The sequence below is a fragment of the Cuculus canorus genome, chromosome 2 (assembly GCF_017976375.1).
Source record: "Cuculus canorus isolate bCucCan1 chromosome 2, bCucCan1.pri, whole genome shotgun sequence".
In the NCBI taxonomy this organism is placed as follows: domain Eukaryota; kingdom Metazoa; phylum Chordata; class Aves; order Cuculiformes; family Cuculidae; genus Cuculus; species Cuculus canorus.
Genome location: NC_071402.1, coordinates 2,084,068 through 2,099,122, shown reverse-complemented (window position 1 = coordinate 2,099,122; position 15,055 = coordinate 2,084,068). Strand labels below are relative to the sequence as shown.

Here is a 15,055-nt window from a genome sequence, read left to right as displayed (position 1 = left end):
CCTCCAGACTGAACAATCCCAACTCTCTCAGCCTGTCCTCACAGCAGAGGTGCTCCAGCATTTGGATCACATCTGTGGCCTCCTCTGGACTCTCGGCAACAGCTCCATGTCCTTCCTGTGCTGAGGACTCCAGAGGTGGACACAGGGCTTCAGGTGAGGTCTCACCAGAGCAGGAGGGGCAGAATCACCATTTCTCCCGGTTAGGTTAGTGCTTCATTACTTGTCAAGGTTTCTCAATCAGGCACAGATTTGAGAAGATGGGCTGAAAAAAGAAAGATGCCCCAGTTCTTGAGGACTTTAGAGGTTGTTGCTTACCCCTCTGTAACCAGCAGAGGGAGCTGCCCGAACAAGCAACGACTCCAGGTTCAAAATCCCAGTTAACAGAAAATTAAACCAAACCAAGAGCTGGAGATATCATTATTAAGCCTGCTTACTGAAAAGATCTTGCAGTGATATGAAAAATATTGCATCTGCTTTGTGTTTATGGTTGGACTCAATGATCTCAAAGGTCTTTTCCAACCTAAATACTTGTGATTGCGTTTTCCTGCCCTAGTCAGAAAAAAAAACCCCAATCAAGCAGCTCCTAGATGTGTGAATTATTTGGAATGCTATAGGAAATGACATTTCCAGTATAGAGTTTCCTGTACTGCTCCATATGCAAGTGCAAACACTGGGTGGGCTAATCCCTGGAGTTAAAAAGAGGTTGAAAATAAGGTACTTTTAATCCAGCTTTCTTTAGCTACCAACAGCTGTGTCTCTATAGCTATAAATCTGTTTGGGACAGGTTGGCAGTCACATACAGCCAAAATATCCTCCAGGATATAGTCAATAGCTCACAGCCCCAGCCATTTCTGGAAGACTTGACAAGCCTCAAATGTGGGGCTTCAGCAACCAGTGGAAACAAATTATTATAAACAAACATTTTTGCCTCTTTAAGCTTTCACTTAAAATGTATAGAGTGTATAAATACATAAATTTATACATATACAGCTTAAAATATTACAGAATCATTTAGGCTGGAAAAGACAGCTTAAAATATTAAAGCAATGTAATCATAGAATCACAGAACGGATTGGGTTGGAAGGGACCTTAAAGCCCATCCAGTTCCAACACCCCTGCCGTGGGCATGGACACCTCCCATCAGATCAGGTTGCTTACAGGTTCATCCAGCCTGGACTTCATGGGTCAGCCATGACTTCTCTGGGCAACCTGAGCCAGCACCTCACCCTCATCGTGAACAATTTCTTCCTAATCTCTCATCTAAATCTTCCCCCTTCCAATTAAAAGCCACTCCCCCTCATCCTATCACTCCATGCCCTTGGAAAGAGTCTGTCCCCAGCTTCAGGTACTGGAAGCTGCCTCAAGATCTCCCCGGAGACTTGTCTTCTTCAGGCTGAACACCCCAACTCTCTCAGCCTGTCCTCATGGCAGAGGAGCTACAGCCTTCAGATCATCTCCGTGGCCTTCTCTGGACCAATTCCAACAGTTCCATCTCCTTTTTCCACTGGAGATTCCAGAACTGGACGCAAGACTCCAGGTGGTGTCTCATGAAGGCGGCGGAGCTGAGGGACAGAATCCCCTCCCTCGCCATGCTGTCCACACCACTTTGGATGCAGCTCAGGATATGGTTATATATGTATAAATATATGTATATTTAAATGTATATATAAAATATTATAGAATCACAGAGTCATTTACATAGGAAAAGGCAGAGTTGAAAATATCAAAGCAATGTAATGCTTTATTTCAATTGTAAAAATTAGTAAAAAAAGTAGAAGCAGATCTTTCTTTCTCTTATGGGACTGGTGGAACTGCTCTTCCACCTGCAAAAAACTGAAACTCAACGAAAACCCTCTAAAAGTAGGTATATTGAAACTTATTCTCAGGTCTTTAGTTTAGTTTGCCCTCTTTTCTTGCATTTTGTGGACAACACGATTAAAAGCAGCACTGAAGAGAAGGACTTGGGGTGCTGGAGCAGAAGCTTGACATGAGCTGGCAATGTGCACCCGCAGCCCAGAAGGCCAACCGTGTCCTCGGCTGCAGCCAAAGCAGCATGGCCAGCAGGATGGGGCCGGGGTAAGGGGATTCTGCCCCTCTACTCTGCTCTGGTGAGACCCCACCTGGAGTCCTGTGTCTAGTTCTGGAATCACCAACAGAAGAAGGAGCTGGAACTGTTGGAACAGGTCCAGAGGAGGCAACTAAGACCATGTGAGGGCTGAAGCCCCTCTGCTATGAGGACAGGCTGAGAGACTTGGGGTTGTCAGCCTGAAGAAGGGTCTGGTGACGCCTTAGAGCAGCTTCCAGTACCTGAAGGGGCTCTAGGAAAGCTGGAGAGGGACTTTTTCCAAGGGCCTGGAGGAGGGGGAATGGCTTTATTGGAAGTGATTGGAAGGGGGAAGATTTAGATGGGACATCAGGAAGAAAGTCTTCACAATGAGGGTGGTGAGGCTGCTGAGGGAAATTATGGCTGCCCATCCCTGGAGATGCTGAAGGCCAGGTTGGATGTGGCTTTGAGTAACCTGATCCAGTGGGAGGTGTCCCTGCTCATGGCAGGGGGTATGGAACTGGATGAGCTTTAAGGTCCATTCCAACCCAAACCGTTCCATGATTCTATCATTTTAGTCATGTGGCAGACTGGAAAAGGGTTAAATAATTCAAATTAGAAATGTTGTGCACAAAGGCCTCTGCTTTGCAGCGTCAGCTTTCTAAAATCACAGCCATCCGGATCCAGCGTCAGCACAAAATCCATAGGGAAAAGCAAAACATGCAATGAATTGCATGAGTATGGGAATATGCTTGAATTTTTAGGTTGATAAGGACAACTGAGCAGAATGTAAAGCTTCTGCTCTTCAAGGCCAGGTTGAAGAGGGCTTTGAGCAACTCATCCAGTGGGAGGTGTCCCTACCCACAGTAGGTGGGCTGAGGCTGGACAGGCTCCAAGATCCTTTCAAACCCAAACCATTCTATGATCCAGCCTCCACCGATCATTCCTGTCAGGAACTCCTGCTCTTACACCTACCCTGGGTAGACACACATGTTTAACCTTGGTGGCTGAGGTTGGAGGAAACATCTCCATTCCCATCCTTCCTCCTTCCCTGGAGCTCCAGCCCTCTGCCGGGTGGTCTTTAAGGTCCCTGCCAAGCCAAACCATTCTATGATGCTATGATTCATTCTACAATTTGCTCTGCTTGGCCCTACATTCCCATTTATTTGAGTTATGCCAAGGGAAAATTGTAGTCCAGAGCCTTTGAGGAGACCCCTCTTGACAATAACTCACTGACCTAGCACGGCTGCTGTTATCCTGAGGTAACAACTTGAACCCTTTCAGCAGGCGTAACAAGAAACCTGGCTGTGACTCAGAACCATGCCCCTCTAAATATTTAATTCATAGTACAGCCATTAACATTTTCTACTCAACAAAATGAACACTAGTATCTAAGAACTAGTATTTTTGGGGCTTATTACGTGTGATTTTGTTCAAATCCTTGAGCAACCAGCTTCGCACACCAAAGCTGCACACCCCCCATCACTCAGCTCAAGGGTGAAGGGCTTGAGGGCTCCAAGAGGTTCTCTCAAATCAAAGAACTGTCTTGAATAAGTAAGAAACGTCTGAATTTAGCAAACCAACCTGAAAAAGCACACTTATTTCCAGTGGAAATCAGAAAACTGTGCAATAATCTGTCTAGTAAGAAGCATTACATCAATGCTTGTATGCCCTTGACCTTTCAGGAAACATTGTGATACAGCTGAAAACACCTAAAAATATCTAACTTGCACTTTATTTTCAGGTCTTCTACTTTACCCTCTTCTCTCGCATCTTACACCACTTATTGAACAATAAAACACACGACAGCTGGAGAGTACTTACTTTTTCTGCTCCTATGATAGCATTAAGAAAAGAAAGATGAGGTTAGAAGAAGTTTGCAGTTCTAGAGACACATCAGCAAGGACACGGAATGACAACAGCAAAAGATTTCATCACACAGTTAATTCCCTCCATCCAAAATACACTGAATTTAACTTACAGCTGCTCCAGAACGACATCATCTTCATCAACCAAGGTCACAGACACTCAGTTCCTTCTAATTTTAAATAACAAGCAATTAAGACATAAGTATCCAAAAGGATCTCCCCATCAGGACAGGGAAGCAGATGGAGAAGCTCCCACACTGCTACATCGACACTGTCATCCAGTGCAAGTGATGCTTAGCTTCCCTCATCACAGGGAAATGAGCACCTGAAATAATTATCCCGTCCACTAATGAATTCACATGATTGGTGAGGCACTGGCCCAGGTTGCCCAGAGAATTCATGGATGCTTTATTCCTGGAGGTGTTCAAGGCCAAGTTGGATGAGGCTCTGAGCAACCTGATGCAGTGGGAGGTGTCCCTGTCCATGGCAGGGGGGTTGGAACTAGAAGGGTCTTGAGGTCCCTTCCAACCCAAACCATCCCATGACTCTGTAAAGTCTGATGTTTGCAACCTCCTATGGATGACAGAAACAAAATACTGGTGCCAATGCTCACCCTGCTGGTTTGTGAGACCAGCATGAAGGTCACAGGTGAATACAGGAGAATTTAAGACTTGAAGAGCCATAGCTATGAGGCTTCAGAGAATCACAGCATGGTTTTGTTAGAAAAGGCCTTTTAGAGTCCAACCATCAATCCAGCCCTGCTAAGTATACCACTAGACCATGTTCCCAAGTACCATCGACTCAACCACCTCCCTGGGCAGCTGCTGCCAGTGCTTAACAACCCTTTCAGTAATGAAATTCCTCCTTAATATCGAACTTAAACCTCCTCTGGCACATCTAGAGGCCATTCGCCTTTGTTCCATCGTTAGCTACCAGAGAGAAGAAACCAACACCTACCTTGCTACAACCTCTTCAGGGAGTTGTAGACAGTGATGAGCTCTCCCCTCAGCCTCCTTTTCTCCAGGCTAAACAATCCCGGCTCCCTCAGCTGCTTTTCATAACACTTGCTCTCCAGACCCTTCACCAGCTTCATTGACCTTCTCTGGACATGCTCCTGAGTTCCTTCTTGGAGAAGGGGTTCAAAACTGAACACAGGATTTGAGGAGCAGCCTCAACCAGTGCAGAGTCTGGAGGCACAACCACTTCCCTGGTCCTGCTGGCCACGCCATTTCTGGCACAAGTCAGGATGCCGGTGGCCTTCTTGGCCATCAGGGCCACTGCTGGCTCATGTTCAGCTGCTGTCAACCAACAACCCCAGGTCATTTTCCAGCAGGCAGCTTTCCAGCCACTCTTCACCAAACCTGGAGCACTGCACGGGGTTGTTGTGTCCCAAATGCAGGACCCGTCCCTTGGCCAGTTCAACAAGCCCATCCTGTTGGTCACAGCCTGTCCAGATCATTCTGAAGAGTCACCCTGCCCTCAAGCAAATCCACACTCCCACCCAACTTAGTACCACCTGTCAAGTGACTGAAGGTGCAGTCGATTCCTTCATCCATGTCACTGATAAAGATACTGAACTGAACCAGTCCACACCTCCAAAGCAAGATGATACACAGCTTCCCATTCAATATCCCACATAAAAAGGGTATTTCTGCAAGGAATTAACACAACCCCAAACACCAAAGTGACCACAGATGTTCCCCATCCAATCTGCCTCACAGGAATTCAAGTGTTTTTCACATATAACCAGGAGAAACCTTTGTAAAGGGAATTTACCACATCAAGCTGCGACACCAGATTCTGAAATCACACTTAAGACGCTTATAGCAGCTCTTTGTTTACAGGACAGGATAGACTTCAGGTTTAGTTGGTGAGGACCAGTTTGTCAATGAAGTAAAGCTTCCAAACACAAGTGAAAATGGATAAAACTGTCATTGTTACTCTGCGTTCAACAGTTTTCCCAGAAAAAAACTGGGATCCTAAAGGATTTTAATTACAGAAACCATCACATGAACTGGTGTCTGGTGAGAGACAGAAGACCATTAATCACAGAGCAAACATGACCAGCTCTACCGCCTGCCATGGGCAGGGACACCTCCCACTAGATCTGGTTGTTCAAAGCCTTATCCAACCTGGCCTTCAACACCTCCAGGGATGTGGCAGCCAAAAATTCCCTGGGCAACCTGGGCCAGGACCTCACCACTTTCAGCATGAAGATGGCCAGATTCTTCCTGATGTCTCATCTAAACCTTCCCCTTTCCAATTTAAAGCCATCCCCCCTCATCCCATCACTCCATACCCTTGGAAGAAGTGCCCCCACAGCTTTCCTAGAGTCCTTTCAGGTACCGGATGCTGCTCTAAGGTCTCCATGGAGCCTTCTCTTCTCCAGGCTGGACAACCCCAACTCTCTGTCCTCACAGCAGAGGTGCTCCAGCCCTTGCATCATCGTCATGGCCTCCTCTGGACCCGTTCCAAAAGTTCCATATCCTTCTACTGTTGAGGATTCCTCAACAGATTCTGGTAGGAGCCTCTGGGACATGATCCTCCAAGACAAGGGAGCAGAAGAAAGCTGGAAAATATTTAAGGAAGCCTTCCATAAAGCACAAGAGTGCTCAGCCCCCATATGTAGAAAATCAGGCAGGAAAGGGAAGAGACCAGCATGTCTGAATCAAGACCTGCTGCTTAAACTAAAATAGAAGAGGGAACTGCGCAGGCAGTGCAGCAGGGACAGGTAACCTGGGACATGTATACAGACGCTGCCTGGTTGTGTAGGAATGAAGTCAGGAAGGCCAAGGTGCAGCTGGAGCTGAAATTGGCAAGGGAAGTAAAGAAGGGCTTTTTACACGTAGGTCAATCAAAAGAGGAAGGTCATAGAGAACATATCCCCACTGATGGTTGGAAATCAGGATCATGTATCAACAGATGAGAAGTCTGAGGTACTTAACAACTGTTTTGCCTCAGTCTTCACTGATAATGGCTCTCTTTACCCCTCCTGGGTCATGGGACAGCAAGATGGTGACCAAGGAGGTAAACCCCCTCTCAGAGTAGAGGATCAGGTTCACGACCACCTGAAGAACCTGAACATATATAAGTCTATGGGACCTGATGAAATGCATCCCAGAGTCATGAGGGAATTGGCAGATGTGGTTGCCAAGCCACTCTCCAAGATATTTGAAAAGTCATGGCAGTCAGGAGAAGTCCCTGGTGACTGGAAGAACGGCAATGTTGTGCCCATTTTTAAAAAGGGTAGAAAAGACGACACTGAAAACCACCGACCAGTCAGCCTCACCTCTATGCCTGGGAAGTTCACGGAACAGATCCTCCTAGAAGCTATGCTAAAGCACATGGAGGATGTGGAGGTGAATAATGGCAGCCAGCATGGCTTCACCGGGGCAAGTCCTGTCTGACCAACTTAATGGCTTTCTATTATGGGGTAACCGCAGCAGTGGACATGGGTAAACTAACAGATGTGATCTATCTGGACTTCTGTAAAACTTTTGACACTGTCCCCTACAACATCCTTCTCCCTAAACTCCCTAATCCTAAATATGGATTTGACGGTTGTATGATAAGGTGGATAAGAAACTGGCTGGATGGTTGTATTCAAAGAGTAGTGGTCAATGGCTCAAAATCCAGATGGAGATTCCTGACAAGTGTTGTCCCTCAAGGGTGTGCACTGGGACCAGTGCTGTTCAGTATCTTTATCAACGATATTGACAGCGAGATTGACTGCACTCTTAGCAAGTCTGTGGATGACACCAAGCTGAGTGGTGTAGTTGCCACACCAGAAGGACAGGATGTCATCCAGAGGGACCTGGACAGTCTGGAGAATTGGGCCTCTGAGAACCTCATGAGCTTCAACAAGGCCAAGCGTAAGGTTCTGCACCTGGGTCAGGGCAATCCCCATTTTTAGTACACAATGGGGGATGATGTGATTGAGAGCAGCCTTGCAGAGGACTTGTGGGTGCTGGTTGATCAGAACCTTGACATGAGCCGGCAATGTGCATTTGCAGACCAGAAGGCCAACTGCATCCTGGGTTGCATCAAAAGAAGGGTGGCCAGCAGGTTGAGGGAAGTGACTCTGCCCCTCTATTCCTCTCTTGTGAGACCTCATCTGGAATACTGTGTCCAGTTCTGGAACCTTCAACATAAGGATATAGAGCTGTTGGAACAGGTCCAGAGGAGGGCTACAAAGATGGTCAGAGGGCTGGAGCACGTCCCATACAAGGACAGGCTGAGAGAGTTGGGCTCGTTGGGCCTGGAGAAGAGAAGGCTCAGAGGAGATCTTATAGCAATCTTCCAGTACCTGAAGGGGGCCTACAGGAAAGCTGGGGAGGGGCAGATTTAGAACGGACATTAGGAAGAATTTCTTCACCATGAGAGTGGTAAGACACTGGAACAGGTTTCCCAGGGAGGTCGTGAAGGCCAGGTTGGATGGGGCCTTGGGCAGCCTGATTTAGTGGGATGGCAGGGGGGTTGGAACTAGATGATCTTTAAGGTCCCTTCCAATCCTAACTATTCTATGATTCCAGAACTGGACACAAGACTTCAGGTGTGGTCAAGCACAAAAGCAGACTAGAGGGGCAGAATTCCCTCCCTCGCCCTGCTGGCCATGCTTCTTCTCATGCAGCCCAGGACATGGCTGGCCTTCCGGGCTGCAAGCACATGTCGCCAGCTCATGTCAAGCTTCTCATCCCCCAGCGCCCTAAGTGCTTCTCAGCATGGCTGCTCTCAACCATGTCATCCCCAGCCTGTACTGGAAGTCTGAAGGAACAATTTCACTTCTTCAGAGATTCTGGATGAAATTTAAACTGAGGTGGACTTCAAAACAACCTGCATAGCACATCACGCTGCTCATGTTAAGACTTACAATCACAGAAAATCATAGCTTGCACAGCTGTTCCAATGTTTTCCACCTTCTATTCTCAACTACTCCCATGCCTCCTCAAACTGAAAGTTTAACAATTAAAAGAACATCTTTTTGGTTTATGAACACTCTCCATTGGCAAAAACCAGAGCACAGACACCACAGCTGATTTAGAGACTCACCAGCTTGCACTTAAAGCCAGGTGATGTGAACACATTGACACTCAGTTCTCACTCTCAAACCATATTCATACAATCAGTAAGGTTGGAAAAGACCTCCAAAATCATCAAGTCCAACCATCAGGCCAACACACCATGACCCAAAGCGTCACACCTACATGCTTTGTGAACCCCTCCAGGGATGATTAATCCACCACTACCCTGGGCAGCCTCTTCCACTGCTTCACCACTCTTGGTAAAAAAACATCTTCCCTAATATCCAATCTAAACCTCCCCTGGTGCAACTTGAGGCCATTTCCTCTTGTCCTATCAATTGTTACTTGGGAGGAGAGACAAACACCCACCTCACTACAACCTTTCAGGGAGCTGTGGAGAGCAGTAAGGTCTTCCCTCACCCTTCTCTGGGCTAAACAATCCCAGTTCCACGAGCTGTCAGTATTATTTTTTCAGAAGTGATGCAGTTTTTCATTTCAACAGCTTTATTTTAGCACAAAGATAATTTAATACTTTGAGAAAGAGGCATCAAACCTTGAAACAAATGTTTGGGAAGCACAAATATGTGAGTGGAGGAGAAAAGTATAAGGAGAGGCTCTTACTGCCTGCACCAGATGTTGGTTCCTGTGCAGCCAGGACAAGTCTGCTTTCCCAAACAATGTATCCCATGTTTTACAACACAAGAAGCTGCTGGGAAAAGGAAACAACTGTTAATGTTTATCAATACCCAAAAATTAAATACTCTCAAGTAAAAAAAAAAAAAAAAAAATCACAGGTCAAAACCTGACAGAAGAACTTTTAATCACAGCTTCTGCTTCAGAGCTTTGGACTTGGTGCTGTTATTGTCACATCCTGGGTATTTCAAGCCAGAATAAATCTGTGTTGGGGCTTCCTGTGCTGCAGGGAGATGTAGAGTTAAAAACAGGCAGTGAAAGGTCTCTGTTGTTTTGTAAATCCAAAATAAGCTTTGGCTTCAGCTGTTTGGCTGCATTATTCCCTGTAAGCCTCGCTGCTTTCAAAGAGTCAGTAAAACAAAAGTTGTAGCTATAAAAAGAAAGTGAAATCAACTCTTTCAACTCATCCTCTCTGCCCAGGTCACATTCCAGAGGGATCTGGACAAGCTGTAGAAGCAGGCCTGTGTGAACCTCAAGAAGTTCAAAGCCAAGTGCAAGATCCTACACCTGGGTGGGGGCAACCCGCAGTTTCAATACATGATGGGGGACGACAAGATTGAGAGCGGCACCGCTGAGAAGGACTTGGGGTGCATCAGAAGAAGTGCGGCCAGCAAGGCCAGGGAGGGGATTCTGCCCTCCTGCTCCATTCTCCTGAGACCCCACCTGGAGTGCCATGTCCTGTTCTGGAATCCCCAACAGAAGGAGGATACGGAACTGTTGGAACGTGTCCAGAGGAGGCTACAAAGAGGATATAAGGGCTGGAGCATCTCCCATATAAGGACAGGCTATGAGAGCTGGGGTTCTTCAGACTGGAGAAGACAAGGCTCTGGGTAGACCTTAGAACAGCCATCCCTTACCTGAAGGAGCTCCAGGAAAGCTGGGGAAGAACTTTTACCAAAGGCATGGAGTGATGGGACAAGGGGAGAATGGCTTTAAATTAGAAGGGGGAAGGTTTATATGGGACATCAGGAAAAAATTCTTCATGATGAGAGTGGTGAGGCACTGGCCCAGGTTGCCCAGGGAAGTCATGGCTGCCCCATACCTGGAGGTGTTGAAGGCCAGGTTGGATGGGGCCTTGAGGAACCTGATCCAGCGGGAGGTGTCCATCCCATGGCAGGGGGGTTGGAACTGGATGGGCTTTAAGGTCCCTTCCAACCTAAACCATTATTTGATTCTATAAATCCATTTGCCACAGCTGTCCAGAGACCTGAATTCCATCAGGCCCCACAATTCCCTGTGCTGGAACTGAACTGCGATTTTCTTTCCAGCCTGTGGTCCAGGTTGATCCACCAGCTCGCAATGAGGCACAGCACTTCATGCAGCACCACAATCTGAAAGCAGCTCTCCCAGAAATCATTTAACAGCTTGATGTGGCTTAAAATATCTCAAATAGCACTGAGAAAGGATCTTTAGATGAGAAAGAGCAGGAAATATCATTCATCGTTAATGTCTTAAGGGACATCAAGATCCCTTCCAACTCGAACTATTCTATGATTCTACAACATGGGAGCCGCTTTCTGGAAGCCAAAATCAAGATTAGTGATGTTTCAAGTCTTTTCTTCAGGAAAGGCATGAAAACCAGGCTTCAGGTGGCACCAGGGTCACAGGCTGACAGAGACACAGAGCCATGGTTCAACCCCAAAACTCCCATAGACTCAGCCCCAGTGGTTGAAGCAGGAAAGTCCTGATTTCTGTATGTCCCAGCTGCAATTGAGCTGACACCAGTTGCCCTTCCCACTGCCAGGTTCCCACTACAGCAGATTCCATCCCAATCCTCCATCTATGTAGTCACTCACATGCCTTGGCACAGCGGATCTGCACCAGGCCAACATGGTTATATATTTAGTGCTCCTGTCCTATCGCATGTCCCACCAGAAGCTTCGTAACGCTCAATCCCAGCGGCAGCGAGAAAAATAAATGCTAGAAAACCCACAAAGGGTCCATTTGATGTCAATAAACAGAGCAGAGGAACAAGACGATCCACTGGTAGCAGCCAGTTCCAGCCTCAGATCAGCACCCGTCAAAACATCTCCACCGTCTATGCCTTCCCAGCAAAATGCTTCTCTTCCCAAAACTCCAACTCATACAAAAGCAAAGGCCATTTCAGCCAGGCGTCCGGGCACTAAACATTTGCCTTGTACCTATCTGCTCTACAGCATGGGAAAAGCTATCAACCCCACCCCGCTTCCTGCTCTTTTGATGATCCAAAGTGAAAAGAAGTGAGACTGGTTTCACACCTAAGGGTCTGACGGCCTCTTGCAGCTGGAGTGAGCAAATACAACCTCTCCTCAACACCAGCACGGAGTCCATACAGGCTGCTAAAGCAAAAGAAAAGGCTAATACTTGTGTAGAATTGCTTTTCTGCTGGTTCAGGTCCCTAAATTGGCTCTCACTCAACTCACAATCGGCAGAGCCAGTAGCTTAAAGCAGCAGGAAAGGAATCACCTTCATGACTTCCACACTTAACCTTCAGCCAGGGAAACAACATTGATTGCTAGCCTCAATCACCTAAAACCACAACTCTTTACTGCTGATGCTAATGAAGAGATTAATTAGGAGTAGGGAAAGACCAGAAAAGAAGTCACCTTCATGAGAAAAAGGCAAAGTAGTAGAAAACAAACAGCTTAAGCGAAGAGAGAAGAGGCATACCTGCAAGGTCAGAGAGAAAGAGGGCACACCTTGAAAAGAAGAGAGTTACAGCTGTACAGCCAAGCAAGGTTATTTTCCCCTCCACAACGAGTATAACAGGGTTGTCCACCTCAGATTACAATGAATTCCAAGCCACCAACGATTTGGAGGCAAAAGAACAAATCCATACTGATTTCCTTGAACAGCAGAAGGGAGGAACGATGGCCTGAAGCAGCCTCAGCAACTACTGCAATTCTTCACAACTCCACAGAGAGCACAAACAGCCTCGGCACAACCCCCTCCTCCTTCCCAGGCTCTGCCCATTCCCAAATATAGTTTTGGAATGGATACTTCCCAAGCAGGCTGTCAGGAAAACAAGGAGAGAGCAGGACGGGCAGCTGGAGGCACTGGTAAGGTTGCAGCAATTGGAAAGAGCACGATATGATGAGAAGAGCAAGGGGATGACAACAACAGGGAAAAACCTGACTTCATGGGTCACCCAGCTCCAAACTGAGGGTGCCTGGATCAGGGATAGGGAAAAGAGCAGATCTGCAAGATACCTGGAGCTGCTGGGAACACGAGGGTCCCCTAAATTTCCCTACCTACCATGGCAGAGCCCCCTGACTTGAAGAGGTGAAGCTTCATGTGGCTGGGACAACCAACACCTAAAAGGAAAGGGAATCTGTCCCCGATCACAAAAGCTGGACAGGTTTAGGGGGACCTCAAGCCCTTGCACTGGTAAAACAGGGGCTCTTGCAACCACCTACCTGCAACCTGAGAAGCCGTGAACCTCACAAACCCCTTCCCTAGGCCTGAGAAGGAAAATGGGACCTTACAGATAATGAACGGTCCCTCCAACTTCATTTCTTGGTGTGTAAGGGGGCAGGGCAGAGAATCCACAGGGAAAAGGCAGGCCCCTACAATCCCCTTCCCAGATCTATCAAGACTTAAAAGACTGTGAGGAGCATTGGGGTGCATCACCCTATTATTTCCTGGGACTGCAAGAGGAGAAAAAATTAACACCAAGGAAAAAGGGCACTCCAAGCCCTCTCAGTCTAGACTCCACAAGAACAAAGAAGGCCACGCAACAGGAGACGGGAACAACCCCCATTCCAGAAGCCATGAGGATGAAGAGATAACACGGTGGGGCAATGCTACAACCTGAGCCTGTAACAAAGAGAACAACTCTAACAAACAATGAGGGATCCCCCAAAGCCCCTTCCCCTCCACTATGAGCAGGAAGAGACCCCTCAGACCCATAGTGAGGTGCTCATAACTCTCTTCCTGGGGACTCTGAGAAAAGAAAAGACACAGCAGCAATCGTGAGGACACTCCAACAACCTCCCCTGTAAAGAAAGAGGACCCGTTTATAACAGGGGACCCCCAAAAGCCTCTTCCCCTGCCCTGTGAGAGGGAAGGGACCTTGCACATGATGATAACCCTCTTTCTGAGGGCTGTGAGAGAAAAAAAAGCCCCACAGTGATCGTGAGGAGCCCCCACATCCCCCTATGTAAGGGAAGGGGCTTCATTTATAACAACAGACTCACAAATACCCCTTTCCTCCTCTATGAGAGGCAAAAGATGCCACAGACCATAATGAGGTTCTCATAAATCCTTTTCTGGCAGCTGTGAGTAAAGAAAAGACCCCACAGTAATTGTGGGAAGATCCAACAACCTCCTCTGGAAGGGAAGGAGCCTCGTTTATAATGGGGGACCTGCAAACGCCCTTCCCTACGAGCTGGAAAAGGCCCCACGGTTAATGGGGAGCAGAGGAAACCACCTCCATTCCTGAGGCCATGGAGACAAAAAGATGAGACAGACGGTGGGTGAGCCCCACAACCTAAACCTAGACCGGGGAAAAGACTCCCACAAAAAAGGGGCTCCCAAAACTCCCTTCTCCTCCACTACGAGTGGGAAAGGACCCCTCAGACAACAATGAGGTGCTCATAATCCCCTTCCTGGCAGATATGAGAAGAAAAGACCCCGTAGTGACCCAGAAGGGGCCCCATTTATAAGAAGAGGGCCCCAAAACGCCCTTCTCCTCTCCCGTAAGCAGGCAGGGATCCTGTGGAGTACTCATAATCACCTTCCTTGCGGCTGCGAGAGAAGAAAACACCCCGCAGAGATGGAGATGAGCCCCCCCAACCCCTCCTCAAGGCCCCTCATCTCCAGGGCCACCAGGGCCTCGCTCCCCCCACTAGACTGTGAGAGGCAGAGGGGCCCAGGTGCCCAAAGCACCGGTTACCGAGCTTGGGGAGAGAGGGATGCGATAGGGTCCAAGGGGTGTGATGGAGCCTAGGCAAGCAGTGGTTAAAGAGCTCACCGGCAGCGCTGAGCCCCACGCAGGCACCAAACTTCTCCCCCCCGTTCGCCTCAGCCTCCGCGAGGCGAAAAAGGCAGCGGGGCGCGGCGCGCGGGGGGTTGTGGGAGCGGCGCGCACCAACGCGCGAGAAGGGGGGGAACAGGCACGCCGGGGTGCGCGCGCCCAACGCAACGCAATCACAGCGCGAGCCTGGTTCCCCCCCAACCCTTCGTCATAATGGAACAATCCGTCGAGGGGGGGGGGCGTGGGAAAGAGAAGAGCGGCGCGCGGGGGATTATGGGAGTGGATATCGCCTCGCTGTTCTTCTTTAAGGTCTCTTAACCCCGGCCCGTCGCGCGGGGGGTTATGGGAGCGGCACGTACCATGTGCAGCGCTGGGGGGAGACAATAGCAGGGCCGCCTGTTCAATGAATGAATGAATGAATGAATGAATGGAATTTTCAGTGGATAAGGGTGGGCTGCTCTGCAGATGAGGAATT

At 48.2% G+C, this 15,055-nt stretch overlaps 1 protein-coding gene across 1 annotated transcript in view; it reads right to left on the bottom strand.

Moving 5' to 3' along the window:
* Positions 1–14,730, bottom strand: part of EEF1D (eukaryotic translation elongation factor 1 delta) — a 28,944-nt gene extending 14,214 nt beyond the window's left edge. Inside the window, exon 1 of the mRNA XM_054058836.1 lies at positions 14,578–14,730. The gene's annotated coding sequence lies outside the window, so the exon portion shown is untranslated. The remainder of the gene's footprint in view (positions 1–14,577) is intronic.
* Positions 14,731–15,055: the final 325 nt, after the last annotated feature.